The sequence below is a fragment of the Diabrotica undecimpunctata genome, chromosome 1, assembly GCF_040954645.1.
Source record: "Diabrotica undecimpunctata isolate CICGRU chromosome 1, icDiaUnde3, whole genome shotgun sequence".
NCBI classification, from domain to species: Eukaryota; Metazoa; Arthropoda; class Insecta; order Coleoptera; family Chrysomelidae; genus Diabrotica; species Diabrotica undecimpunctata.
In genome coordinates this window covers 44,263,936-44,279,209 of record NC_092803.1, presented here as the reverse complement: position 1 = coordinate 44,279,209, position 15,274 = coordinate 44,263,936, and the positions used below count along the sequence as shown (strand labels likewise).

Here is a 15,274-nt window from a genome sequence, read left to right as displayed (position 1 = left end):
ACTGACATCAAGAAGATTATAAGGGGAATTTATAGTCATACAATCTGGAAGGTGTTGCAAGACTGTGATTTATTTCATTTTTGCGCGAATGCAAAGAACGTGCCGTCAGAATTTCAATAAAAACCTCCTAAATGATTATATTTTTCGGCACATGCCGCTGAAATATATACAGTGTTGGTTTTTTTTTCGGAGTGGATTAATCTAATACATTAAATTGGCTGTTACATAGTAATATACCTAAAAAATATACATACTGTCCACAAACTGTATATTGATTTTCGATGCTGCGGATATAAAAAGAAGATAAAGCAATTAAGTAAACTAGATAGACCTAAAAGTTAGTAAAATTATACAAATGGCCTTAGACAGTTTCAAGACGTATAAACAAAAAAGCTATCATATGTATTTAATATTGAAAATAGAATCAAGTAAGGCGATGAATTGAACATCATTACTTTTAATCTGACTTACCTATTAGAAAATTAAATTTTATCGGCTATATGCCTATACAATATGTTCAAATATGCTAATTTTCGAATGGTGTCGCTATCATAAGGAACGCCAAAATGATTATTGTATAAACATGTTTTAGATATTAAACTCAAATTGTAATTGTAAATATAGAGTTAAGTATTTCTTTGTAATTTGTTAGTATATAAACAAAATTAAAAAAAATAATAAAAAAAAGAAAATTAAAAAATAAATAAAAAAAATAAAATAAAAAAATATAAGAAATAAATAATAATTAAAAAAAAATAAATAAAAATAAAAAAATAGAAAAAATGAGGAACTTGGACAGTCCACAGTAAAGTAGCTATTGAATTAAGTAGATAGCTGCAGAAGAGTTTGCTGTGGAACTCTGAGGACCTCATCACCTATTTTATATATAAATAACTAAAAAGCACCTAATAGAAAAAAAACTAGAAACAAATTACCAAAAAACAGGCTACGTATTAGAGATCAATACTACTTAGTAATAGATTTAGGATAAGATTAATGACTAATGAAAATATGAGTAAAAATTGTAAAATTGGCGAATGGATTTAGTGTCCGCAGTCATATAAACCCAAACAAACAACAATAGAGAAATAAAAATGTAATGCCCGACAGTGATAACTTTGTAATTTTTTACAAGAGACCAGTCTATCTTATCAAATACAAATAATTTTTAAGCTGTTACATATAAATTAAATGATATCTTTAAAATATTTTGTTTACCCCAATCATATAATATATATACTTCTACACAAATACAGTAAAACCTCGATATAACAGACTACTTGGGGGGAGGGGGTGTCCGTTAAAGCCGAAAGTCCGTTATATAAAAATATGGTTAAAATAAATCAAAATACTTTTTTTTGAAAATATATTTATGTACACTGTAATTAGATATATATAAAAAATACAAAATACAAACAAAATTCTATTTAAGTAATTGTCTTCGGACATTCGTCGTGAGGTGACGTTGCTGTGGATATCGACGCGCTTGCTGTCGGTAATCCCGTTTTAAACAAGTTTCGTTTGCTCTTTCCATATTTACTGTTTTTCTATGATCAACTCCCTAAATACAGTTTAACTTAATAATCAATAAATGTTGTTAGATCGTCGAGATGCGATCTTACCTCTGATAACTTCATTTTTAACAGTCTTGTTTTGTCGTCTTGTTTGCTATCTTTACTTCCGTCCTCATTTTTAAGGTTCATAACTTCTGCTATCTGCTATTTCACTTTCAGTCATGATGTTATACCCAGGGTCACCTTCATCTACTTCTAGCGATTATAAAACATCTTCCTCAGCTACATGTTCTCCGGCATTATTACGTATTGTCCTACAGAAATTAGTAACTTTCAACCCTTCTAAATCTATGTCTGCATCTTGGCCATCAAACAAATCCTTCCAACCATTTTTTAATGTTTGTTCTTTCACCTCCTCCCATGCTGCAGCAAAATTAAAAATTGTTGATTTTAAATTGTAAGACCTTAAGTTTTGTATCTTGTATCTTCTGCATTATCTCCATCGTACAATACAACCATTACTTCGTCTAAGAACTTTCTGCGATATATTCGTTTGGCTGCCAAAATTATTCCCTGATCCATGGGTTAAATAAGCGATGTTGTATTTTTTGACAAAAACATACACCTGAAGTTTCCATCTTCTGAACGTAGAATATTTTCAGAGGCGTGAGCAGGAGCGTTGTCTAACAGCAATAAACATTTCACCTCCTCTGACGGTATTCCCAATTTCTCCTCTTGAAATTTTCTCACTGAAGGTACAATTTCTTTGAAAAACCAATTTTTGAAAATATCTGAGGTGAACCATGCCTTCTTAGAGCTATAATATGAAAGGGGCATATGATGCATTATGTCTTTTAAAACCATAGGTTTACGAGATTTGCCAACCACTACAGGTATCAATCTATGCGATTCATCAGCGTTAGCACAAAGCAGTGCCAAGATCCTGTCCTTGCTATTTTTTCTTCCAGAATCCGATTTTTTTATATTTGGAGGCTTGTGCGCTTTCAGGCAAAGCATAACAAACCAGTTTCGTCAACATTGTAAATCTAAGATTCTAATAGCATTTCGTTACTTACTTGCTATATGTGCTACTAATTTTTGCCTAAAAGGTTCTGTTTGTTCTTTAGGTGCAGTTGAAGCTTCTCCGTAATTTCTTTTATTCATGATTTCGTGCCTTTTACGAAACCGTCAGAGCCATCCATTACTTTGTCTGGTATGTCCATATGATTTGCTAATTTAATTGCAGCAAATTTCAATTCGACTGCTCGGACCAGGATCCCACTAGAACGTTGTTGGCCATACCATTTTAAGATTGCTTCTTCCAGTGAAGTTTCACGAGCTAATTTCATTCGTTTTCCAAGATTTCTATGCTGTCCTACAACACACGTGAATGCAAATTTATTTATTTTGTTTTTTTATGTCCGAAAGTTTGCTTTTTTATGCCATATTGATTACATGAGACGCATGTGTAATAATAACAGTATGTTTTTATTTTTTTTACATTTGACCGGATTTTTTGTCCGTTATATCCGAAGTCCGTTAAATAGAGGTCCGTTATATAGAGGTTTTACTGTACTATGCATTACAGTGCATTACAATGTTCTGTGCCTGACATTCCGCTAAAAATCTTTTGTTGAAACACCAACAACGCGTCTTTTCTGTTACAAACAAACGGTCTAGACGTTTTAGATTAAGATAGCATTTCTTCGTTCTTCTCAAATTTCAACATGAATGCTAATGTCATGCGACCGTGACCTGTAGGTACACATATATGCAACGTTAAACTTCTGCTTTTCTAGGAATTTTAAAAACGAGATGAGAAAATTCACGTAAAACTTTTAAACTGTACAACAGATGATTAAAATGTATAAACAATATTTGATTTTTACATACAAGAAAGGAATTATAATGATACGTAATTATTATCGCAGTACTTATAAATCGCATAAACTCATTTTCGTTTTAAAATGTTTCCAAAAAATTCTCAAAATATTAATTTTTTTTAAGTATCATTTTAAAAAAATATACTCAGTGACCTTTTATTAACAAGTAATCAAAAAAAATTAATGTGTTTGGCGACTCCGTAGCTGAATACACTCCTGTATACGTCTAGGCATTTACAAAATTACATTTACAAACTTGAACTTCATTTATTAACTGTGGAGGATGGTGAAAATTGGACAGTCTCCTTCCCATATCATATCCCATACATGTTCGATAGGATTTAAATCCGGAGCACGGGGCGGTGACGGCAAAAGATTAATGCCATCTTCTTGGAGAAAGTCCATAGTTTAATGAGCAATATGGGGACGCGCGTTGTCTTGCTGAAAATGCTATCATATTGAATCAAATAAACACAAGTGATGATCGGCTACCATAGGCAATAGCCCCCAAACTATTACTTCAACTGTCCTGTGTACATGCTTCTCAACAGCAAACCTTATATCTTGTCGCTCTCCATGGCGGCGGCTTACCATCCTACGACCATCATACATTCCTAAACAAAATTGTGATTCATCGCTGAATGCTACATTACACCATTCTGCTACCCAATGTTGCCGTTCTCTGCACCAATTCAAACGTTGATGACAGTGGTCCTCAGTCAAAGGAAGCACTAGTCGTGGGCGGAATGAAACCAGTCCAAAGACTCAAATGTGACGGTATAGTGTATGCGTATTAACAGGTCTACCTACTACTCCAAACCATTGGTCAGCAATTTGACACGTAGTAGCAAAGTTACTGTCTCGCAGAGCCAGTAATCTAAAGCGCCTATCTTGACGCTCTGTGGTACACCTCGCTTGACCAGTTAGTCTTCTTCGTATTCCTTTACCTTCGTTTGTCCACATACGACAGACACACATAACCGTCAGTGCCGTACAATTAACACGACGGTCAATTTCGCGATACGACAAACCCATATCTCTATACGCAATAATTCTACCCCTGTCAAAATCGCTAACATGGTGGTAATTTTGTTGTCTTCGAACTTGAGGCATTTTCTTCCACTGAATACAATTAGACTGAGTAATAATAACTAAAAATTTCTATACGAACCGGTTTTCACAAATCAATCTCTCCAGAAAAAAATCTAAAGATAAAACTTTATTTTTAAAAAAAGTAGAAAAGATAAAACATTGGTATTGTTATCATAGCATGTCTTAAATATATAGTCGTTCAGTTGCCAAAAAATTACGTTCAAGAAATTATTCCTTCTGGGTGTAACACTTCTAATGTCACTGAGTATAATAAACTACGACTCCAAAAATTAAAAAAAAACTTTTAAATAAAATACCAAAAAATTTCAAATAAAACAACTATATGTATATAATAAAGGCGGAAAGTGACGAACATTTTGCTGAATGTATATCCCGCTTCTTTAAGTAATATTTGTAATCACTAGAGAAGAGCATTCATGCAAGTAGCATAATTTGCAAATTTTGCTTTTTTTGTGCAAAAAATGCGTTTTTGCATATTTTCGGAAAAACTATCATATAGTGCATAATTTATACACGAATCCACGGCAACATACAGGTTTAAGCAAAAGTACCGAACCATCTTTGTCCCATAATTTCATAGAATTTTATTTTTATTTTATTATATGGGACCTTCTCAACTTGATGGCCAGCATGTCCTACCTGGCACATTTTTAGTTCGTTGTTTTTACCTAATACCTCTCGTTTATTGTTTTGCAGTACCCCAAGAGAATGGAGCTCAGACAAAGTTGTAAAATTATTTAATTTATTAGTTTGTCCTTTTTTTTTGTATGAGAGTGGAAATCTTCTTAAAGACCATACTAGGTGAATCGTACCTGGCGTGTGTTGGATTCAGGGTAAATGGAGTACATACATCTTATTTCTTCTTTTGGGGGTTCTTGCCTCTTGATGTATCCATGGTATTCTTCTTCTTCTTTACGTGCCATCTCCGCGACGAAGGTTGACAATCATCACTGCTATTCTAACTTTTGACACTACAGACCGAAAGAATTCAGTTGAGCTGCATCCAAACCATTCTCTGAGTTTTCTCAGCCAGGACATTCTTCTTCTACCTATACTACGCTTTCCCTGAATCTTTCCCTGCATTATTAGTTTTAGGAATTCATACCTGTAACCACGTGTTATATGACACAGATATTGTAGTTTTCTTATTTTGATGGAATCCAGTATCTCCCTGCTGTTCTCTATTCTTCTTAGTACTTCTTCATTGATAATTCTATCTGTCCAGGAGATTCTCAGCATGGTACTCTAACTATCGACTAAAACCATTCTCGGCTTACACACCTGGCACGTCTTTCCAGACCGTTCAACCGCGCGCGCAGCATTTTGTGCCTGATTGAAATTTTTATCATGCTGAAAGAGAACAGTGCTTTTATTTGGATTAAACCTTGCAAAGAATTATATTTGGCTTTGGAGAATGGTCGAGCAGCTTGCCGAAAAATTATAAGTACATTTTTTACATTTTACATTATATTTTTACAAATTATTGTAAAATATTATTTACAACAAAATTTTTGTGGTCAATTTTGCTTTAAATCTGATCAAAAAATAACAATTTGTATATTCTAGATTTTCCTCCTAAGAAATTTTACATTTTCTGTCAAATTCAGACCAAAAATTAATCATAAAATATAAATATTATTTGATAGTAAATTTAATTATTATATAAAATAAATGAGTCCGCTAGATGCAAAACTTTGTATTTACTGTATAAGTCAAACTGAGTTATTTGCAAAAAACTGATAAATTTTGCAAAAAACCTTAGACATAATAAATGGCACTTTTTTGTGATAGATAAATGCTTTATTAGGTAAAATATAATGATTTTTTTCTTAGAAAAGTTATTGGGTTTGCTAGAAAAGGAAGAAAAATTTGAAAATACCGAGTTTTGCAAGTGAACTATGTAAATACAGATTTATGCAACTAACATTTGCAAATACATGATAATAGTCACATGACATGAAAATAGGTACGCAACCACAAACACTACGGCCACTTGTTATAGAAAATGACGTCATCGAAGCAGTTAACGAATTTGTATACCTGGGAACGCTCGTCAATACTGAAAATGACACTACCGCAGAGATAAACCGCAGAATTTGCACGGCTAATAGATGCTATTTTGGGCTTAATCTCCTTTTTAAATCTACAGTTATATCAAGAAATACAAAAGTAAAACTCTACAAAACAATAATACGCCCAGTCCTAACATATGGTTCAGAAACCTGGACTTTAACAAAAAGTAATGAAAACATGTTAGGATGTTTCGAAAGAAAAATACTAAGGCGCATCTATGGAGCGGTAAATGAAAATGGTGTCTGGAGAAGACGATACAACTGCGAACTCTATAGGATATACCAGGAACCAGATATCGTAAAACACATAAAGATAGGACGTCTAAGGTGGGTAGGCCATGTTATGCGGATGGAGCAAACCGACCCAGCTAGAAAAACGCTCCTTGATAGACCTATTGGTCAAAGAAGAAGAGGAAGACCCAGAACAAGATTCCTAGATAACATCGATGAAGACATGAGAAATATGGAAATACGTGCTTGGCGGAGGAAGGCGATGGATAGGGACGACTGGAGAAAAATTCTTGGGGAGGCTAGGACCCACACAGGGTTGTAAAGCCAAAATGATGATGATGATGATGATAATAGTCAACCATTAACGATATAGTGGTTGTTATATTAGTCTGTTTTCTAAACCTAGTGTGTTAGGAATAAGGAAGAAAGCATGTGGAAGTAAACTTTTAGTGAAGTTTATTTTTATCCAAAGTACAAAAGGTATTACAAATTATAATATGTATATATTTATATTAATTCCTAAACTCTAAGTTCCTCTGGGTCCTCGTCATCAATATGATCATTTTCTGCAGCACTCTCGTTATTATTTGCTTGTACGCCAGTATCTATAATTTTATAAAATTTGAGATCCGGCTGGTCTCTCCAATTTTCACCAAAATGGTTTCTAAGGAGAGTGCCTATGGACGATTTATCTCCTTTCAATGAACATCCAATCTGTTGTAACTTTGGTTTCAATAAAGAAATCTTTTTCCCTTTTCGTATTATAGACTTGCCGAACCCTATGTCAGAACGATAAAATATTTCCCCCCTTACCGTAGCCATATAATCTTTGTCCTTAGAAAATATAAATCGTTTCGTTGCATTACATTTAAAATGCCACTGGGAAGGTTTTTTAACAACAACGTCACTCGTCTTTCTCCAGTCTGATATCTGCCAGTTTTTACCAAGTCTCAGCACCTTTGAGTGTTTTCCAATTATGTCTCCATATTCTTTTCTGTTTATTACAACGTTCTTCTTTTTTATCTCCCTTTCTATCATACCGAAAATCCTATCTGGTGGCAAAAAGCAATGACCAACAACAGGAAACGTAAACTCCACTTCCTTGATGTGACCAGGTGCTTCATAAACCAACCAGTAGATTATCATAGACATCATCGTGCTATTTTTATTCTGTCCACCACATCCATCTTCAAATAGGTGAACTTTTTCGATTTGATTTTTAAAGTTGAATTTTATGAGAGTATCATGTACAGCAGAGGCAACAGCATTTGAATCTTTTGGATGTTCAAACTCCAGCCACACATATGACGTCACATTTGCAGAAGAAAGATGGGATTTCGAATTTCCAGCCACAATGGTGAAATTATAAAAATTTATTTGGTGTGAGAAATAAGCCGCCTGGTCGGGAAGCTTTGATAAAGAAAGATTTTTTTGACAATCAAAAGAAAATATTTGTATGTTATGATTTGATTCATTTTTTAACAAAGAATAAAATGCTTTAGCTCTTAACGTATTAACTCTCTGCTCTGTTATAACCTTTAACTTTTCTTCTTATGAATTTTCTTTTCTCAAAATTTCCTTCGCTTTGAGACACGCAGAACAAGCATCTACTAAGGGAGTGCCGAATGATATGTTGTAGTGTTCATTAACGTATGTTCGGAAATATGATAACTTTACGGAATGATGTGGATGACGTTGACAATACATTCTGTAAAGCTTTGTAAAATTCAGATCACATGGTAAATACAATCTAGTCGATCGTCCTCTATTATAATGACTCTCTGCACCGTTCAAACGCCCCATAAATGTTTGGATAGATAATTTTATTGGATCAAATCTACCTTTTGTTGTATCTCCCCCTCTTCTCTCTTTTGGTATTTCACCCCGGATAACAAACGTTCTTACAACACGCTCTATTCTTTCAGAACTTAAATGAGTTGTTCCAAGAAATGCTGTCTTGCATACTCTTAAAAGTCCACCCTCTACTGTAGGAACAAAATATTTAATTGAAATTCCATGTAGGTTTGTACCTGATCTCTTGGGCTTTTGACCTTCACAAATTTTCATCAAAAAAATATCTTGTTTTATTTTGTCAGTTGTTGAATACAGATTATTATGGAAACGCTGAATGTCTCGCATCTTTAAATCTATACAACAATACACTTTCTTTGTATGGTTACAGGTGGGAAAACCGGGTAAATCCTTAGGTTTATGCCTAAAAATATTGACAATAAGTCCCAAACCTATCTAGTTAATTGTAGACACCTCTTACCTCTTAAGTTTCATTACATTTCGTTTCCATTTTTCTGTTTGTACAACTCGTTTTCTCCCTTTTCCTTTTTCACAAGGTCTAATATGCACATGAAGATCCATAATGTTAATTATTTGCAATAAACTTGGTGTTTTTAGTACTCAAATAACAAACAGTGAAACCGGTAATGGCGAATGATGGAATAATTGACATATGCACATGAGACGTGTCATGTGACTCAAACAATGTAAGCGATTGGCCAATTGCAATTACACAGTTATGCAACTGGCATAGGCTGACAAATACAGAGTTTTGCGTCTGATTCAAGATTTCTAATGCCCTTTTCTTAGTAAATACCTTACTTTGCTGCTGAATTTCTACATCTGCAGATAGCTATAACATGTGACAAATAACTGTCAGCTAAAACTCAATTTTTGCAAATACAGAGTTTTGCATCTAGCGGACTCAAATAATATGTTAAAAAATAATAATTACATTTATATGAAATTATTTTAAAACAAAAATTATTATAAAAATTTAAACATCGAATCGAATTAATCGATTCGATTGTTATTAATCGAATGAAATTTACGACTTTTATTAAATTTTGACAATTGTTCCGAATCGAATTTGTTAGTGACAGATATTCTTTTCATTTTTTAAACTTGCTTAGAGTAAATATATGATAACTAGAAACGAATTAATCGAGAGTAGTGAATCGATGTCAAGAACCGCCATTCTATGAGGCTACCCGTGACGACGCTATTAAGTGGCGCTAGTTCTGTGACGCTCGCCTCAGCATTTTACTGTAGAAAAAAAAGTAATACAACACCAGCATAGAAGTGTCGTTTCAAAAATTTTATTACAGATTGTAATTCAGTGACTGCGAAATACCCTAAATTAGATACAACATTTCGTGCAACAGAACATAAATGTTTTTGTTCTTCAATACGTGCGAGTTTTAATTTTAAAAGAAAAAGTATTTTTGTAATATACTTTCTAAAACTGTCAATTTTTGGTACTTAACCATTTCCTTCTCAATGTTTTATCCATGACCAGTTCCATCTCAAAAATTGAGTTTGCATGGCGTATTATCCTCTTGTTTTTATTTCAACCTTTTACATCTCCAAGTAAAAGGGTAGATTACAATGATATATCGATAAATAAAGATAATACAAAATATTTAATCCTATTTTGTTAAAGTTACCAACTTAATAATTTTTAAATCCTTCGTGGATTGTATAGTCATTAAGAAAACTTTGAAACTTCAGAGATAATTCCGGTAATCTACTAAACTTTTTCTACATCTTTTTTCCCACTAATTGCTTTACAATTTCCTGAATATATACATACCAATACGAAAACTTTCGATGAAACGAATTATTTATCATTTCGAGTTAAATTTGAGGCATGTTGTTCTTTTGCGTGATTCGGTTCGTTGTTATTGACTCCTCGTTTGGGCTTTAGTTCGTTCGTATGCCACTTTATCGAATCCTGTTCAAATTAACACTATTCATATTGTTCTGAAGCTATTTTCTAGTAAGTCCCCTCATTTTTATGGAGTACAAAAGTTTATAAAACGAATATACCACTTAGACCCATTTGTAGTACCATGAATTCTCCTTGTAGTGAACTATCAAAATTTTTATTAAATACTGTACAACCATTTGCAGATAAAAATGACACAATAAAAAATACACAACATTTTTTAAATAAATTATCAAATCTGGAATTTAATTCAAATATTTTGGTAAGTTTTGACATAAATAGTTTATTTACGAATGTGCCATTAGATAAGACTTTAAATATAGTCAAGACAAAATTAGAGAGTTATGATACATTTGCATCTAGAACAAAACAACATATCAGCTATAATGGAGTTATTAACATTATGTACTGATAATACATATTTTCAACTAAATAATGAATTCTATAAAAAAAATTTGGTCTAGCAATGGGCTCTAGTTTATCTCCATTATTAGCCGATATATGTATGGAAGATTTTGAAACAAATATTATTTCTAAACAAAATTTAAAACCCACAGTATGGTGGAGATATGTAGATGATGTACTCAATATGGTCTCATGGATCAGAGTTGTTGGACACATTCCTGAATAATATAAACGATAAAGAGTCAATAACATTTACCATGGAAGAAATATAATAACACACTACCTTTCCTGGATGTTTTAATCTCTAAGAACGATACTGGATATAAGACTCAGGTGTATAGAAAACCAACACGCACCAACAGATATTTAAATTTCAAATCAAATCACAATATTAATATTAAAAAGGGAATCATTAAATCCTTATAGATAGAGCCAAAATTGCTTGTTCTAACGAAAATTCGTTCTTTGAGAAAAAACATTTGTTAACATCTGTTTTATTAAAAAATGATTATCCTTTATCATTTATAAATGAGGAATTTTCAACAATCGACCGAATAGAACGGAACAACTTAGAACGAGATCCTACAGCATATACAAGGAATAATACGAGGAAAATAACAATACCATACATAAAAGGATTATCAGAAAAGCTTAAAAGGATAGGAAATAAATTCAACATTTCAACAAAATTCAAAGCAGCAAACACATTGAGATCTATTTTGTCTAAAACCAAACCTAACAATGAACAAGAAAGGACAAAGAATAGTATTTATAAAATACCTTGTGAATGCGATCAGTTTTATTTAGGTGAAACATCAAGACCATTAAATGTTAGAGTAAGTGAACATCAATCCTATATTAAAAATAGAGAATTTGATAGATCTCAAATATATAAACACGCATGGGATAATGAACATAGGGTTCAATGGAATGATTCAAGTATAGTCCTAAAAGAAAGGGGTGGTAAAAAGAGAAAAATCAAAGAAGCGGCTCTAATTATGCTAAATGGGCATATAAAGAGGTTGAATGAGGAAAGGCTACGTTGTTAATTAATTAGAAATGTTAATTAAATTAAATTCTGCTTTAGAAGCTAGCATCTTAAAGAGTAATCTTTATATATTTTCTCATAAATGATTATAATTTTTACACAAACTTAAAAAAAAATCAAAATTAAAATCATTTAACATGGTGTGGAAATAATTAGATCAGGTTAAGACCATATAAAAAAATAACATAATTGAATTTTGTTCACTTCTTCTACGATGCTGATGCTAAGGATTTCCAACAAAATAAAAAATGAGGTACATATCTGGATGGTACATTATTGTCTCACTTAAAAGAACAGGAATGCCTTTGTGGTCTCTGGATCCAAGAGGTAACGTGAAGTATATGCATCTCTATTAGTTTATGCAGTAGCGCACCTAGAATTTGCCTCTGGGGGGGGTTTTGGTTGGTCACCGAAATTTTTTTATGATATTACCTCCATTTTGGAATAGGAGTCGGAATAGGGTCCGGGGGGGGGGGTTAACCCCCAAACGCCCCACCTGGGTGCGCCACTGAGTTTATACATTCATTATTCTACAAAAATTATTGAAATTCTAAAATTTCGTTACTCCTGATTTTGTAAAGCCAAAGTTCCACCAGAAGGAATATTAGTGAAATAGACAAAGGTGTTATTTATATTTTTCGTTATGCAAGCAAACAGAGATAAAAGGGCGGTAGTGTTTTTTTTACACTAAAATTTGTTACAAAAAAGGGAAAACTTAAAAAAAAAACTAACCTGATGGACTGAGATAAAGACACACTGTACACAAGTGACACTTTATACAAAAAAAGTCTAGTATCTAGTGACGATGTGAATTTACCAAGATTTACGTGAGATTCGTGTCGTGATATGTACCATCCAATCGGATATATTAACTAAAACGTAGTTTGCAAAATGGTAATTGTTTGCAGCGACATAAATAATGTCTTAACTTAGAGCAAACAAAAACAAACTCTCGTAACTTTTGTTTATTCCATTGCCTGAGAACTAAAGTGTAATATAAATAATTGCAAGTCGCAGAAAATCTCAACTTTACATAGGGTCGGACAAAAGTATTAAAATAAAATAAATTTAAGTTAAAAGATTTTGAAATACTCGAACTAAGACCTACAGAATGTTTCGAATCGTTACAATATCTGCCATAAGTGTCGTCATTTGACCTTGCTGAATACTTTGTGATAATCCATAAAGCAAATTTATACTTAGTGGTACATTGAATTTCCTAGATTTTTCTATTACTTGTCTTACGTTCAGAAGATGTTCTCGAGTAACTTTACTTTGGGTAAATCCAGTTTGTTCTTGGGGTATCTCTCTTTGTAGGAAAGTTTTCAGTCTTTCATTGATTATGTGTAGCATTATCTTGCTGGCATGTGACATAAGGGAAATGGTTCTATAACTGTTGCATTTATGGAAGCTGCCTTTTTTATGTGTAGTCGTTGTGCTTTTTTGTACTCAAGTTTACTGATCGCTAGTTTTATTTCATTCTCGAGTATATTAGGTGCTTCTTCGATTTCTTCAGGGGTTTGGTGATGGTGAATAAGTTCCTGGCGTTGATCATCTTTATAGAGTCTCGGCAATATAATCTCCATGTGTCTGTTATATATATATATATATATATATATATATATATATATATATATATATCTTATCTGTTGGTTCTCAGGGTTCAACGGCCCACGTTCTTGCTTTAAGGTCTCTTGTCATGAAGCGTGTTTCTTTAAATAGATCTCTCGGTTGATTGTTTTGATTGTGATATTATTGTTGTTTATTAGCCTTGCATCTTCGTTTTATTTCTTTGTTGAGGTTTCTCAAACTAGTTTTTTCCCTTTCATTATGTACTTTGACAAAGATTTCTTTTATTCTCAATTATTTTAATGGTTTATTCTGTTATCCAGTATTTATGTTTCACAGGATTATTTAGCTTTGGATCATTAATTGGTATATATTATAGTGTTATACAATGTTGAATAGTCTTTCATATTTCTTGTGGTGTGCACTTTTGTTTTCAAAAGAAGGTCCTCCTTTGTTCTTAGTTCTAAATTTATATGCTATACTATAATAGTAATAAATTAGTAAAAGCTATTTTTTAAAAATAAAAAATTTTACTCGAGCATTGGACTTAATTAAATCCACTCCTAAGTATGCATGCAGTACAAAAATTATGTTTGTATGAGTTTTAAATGTGTGGAATGTTGTATACAGAAATGGAAATAATGGGTGCTGATTCCCTATACATGGCAATTAAAGTTTTTGTAAATACCACCGTTTATATAATCGTATTACGCCATTTTCATCTCTCATGTCATGGTTGTTATTAAATATGCACTTATGCGAACAACGCACTATAAAATCGATTCCCTCCATTTTGACTACGATATGGTTATCATTAAATGATTCGTTTAGATCCCACTCATCTCTACTTCCAGCCCCAAAAAGTCCTAAGAAACTCGCCAGAAACTTCTTATACCTATAATTCTTTGTGCATTTATTTAAATTACACTTCCACATGAATATAAAGTGCCAAAACCCATTTGCACGCCCCATAATATGAATTTCCTAATAGCAGGAAAGAAAATAACTTCTTTTGTTATTTTTTAGCAAAGAATTTCAGATTTATCCGTAGTAGAAGAGGTACGAGCTAAACGATTCTGTTGAGTAAAATATGTGGGATATAAAAGAGGGAGATTGTGGGATTTTTATTATAAAGTACTAAAAGTATAAGTGAAGCAAAAAATTTTTCGAATTTAAAAAGTTATTAAATGTAGCAACAACAACATTTTGCGTTGTATAAAAGAAAAAACGAAAGAGTATTCGGATGAATTATACGCACTTTGTATTACCCGATCGGTGTTCCGGACCAAAAATTGAAAACCATGTAATTAATTAGTGTGTTCAGCGTCGATATTTCTCAATAAAAAAGATAGCGATAACCTTGCAAAAATTTACATGAATAAAATAAGAAAAAAAATTGGAGTCTCTAATGAATCTTACAGATTTGATATAATTTACACAATATTAGTAATTGTAGTTTCGTTTTTATTAACAAAATTTCAGATAATATACTGCTAAATTTTAAAAGTTTACTTTATTCTCGCGTGATTATCTTAGGACTATGGCTCCACGAGCGACAGATTGTCGCTAGCAGTAGCAGTAAAATTACGGCGGCAGTAAAGCAGTAAAATCATGGCTCCACGAGCGACAGTTTACAGCGGGCATATCGCCGCGTTTTGGTCTTGTTGTGGCTCCATGAGCGTTAATATGACGCAGCTACA

General features: G+C 32.6%; 1 protein-coding gene across 1 annotated transcript in view; it reads left to right on the top strand.

Moving 5' to 3' along the window:
* Positions 1 to 15,274, top strand: part of LOC140442373 (fat-like cadherin-related tumor suppressor homolog) — a 965,522-nt gene that overhangs the window by 205,036 nt on the left and 745,212 nt on the right. The gene's annotated exons all lie outside the window — the stretch shown is intronic.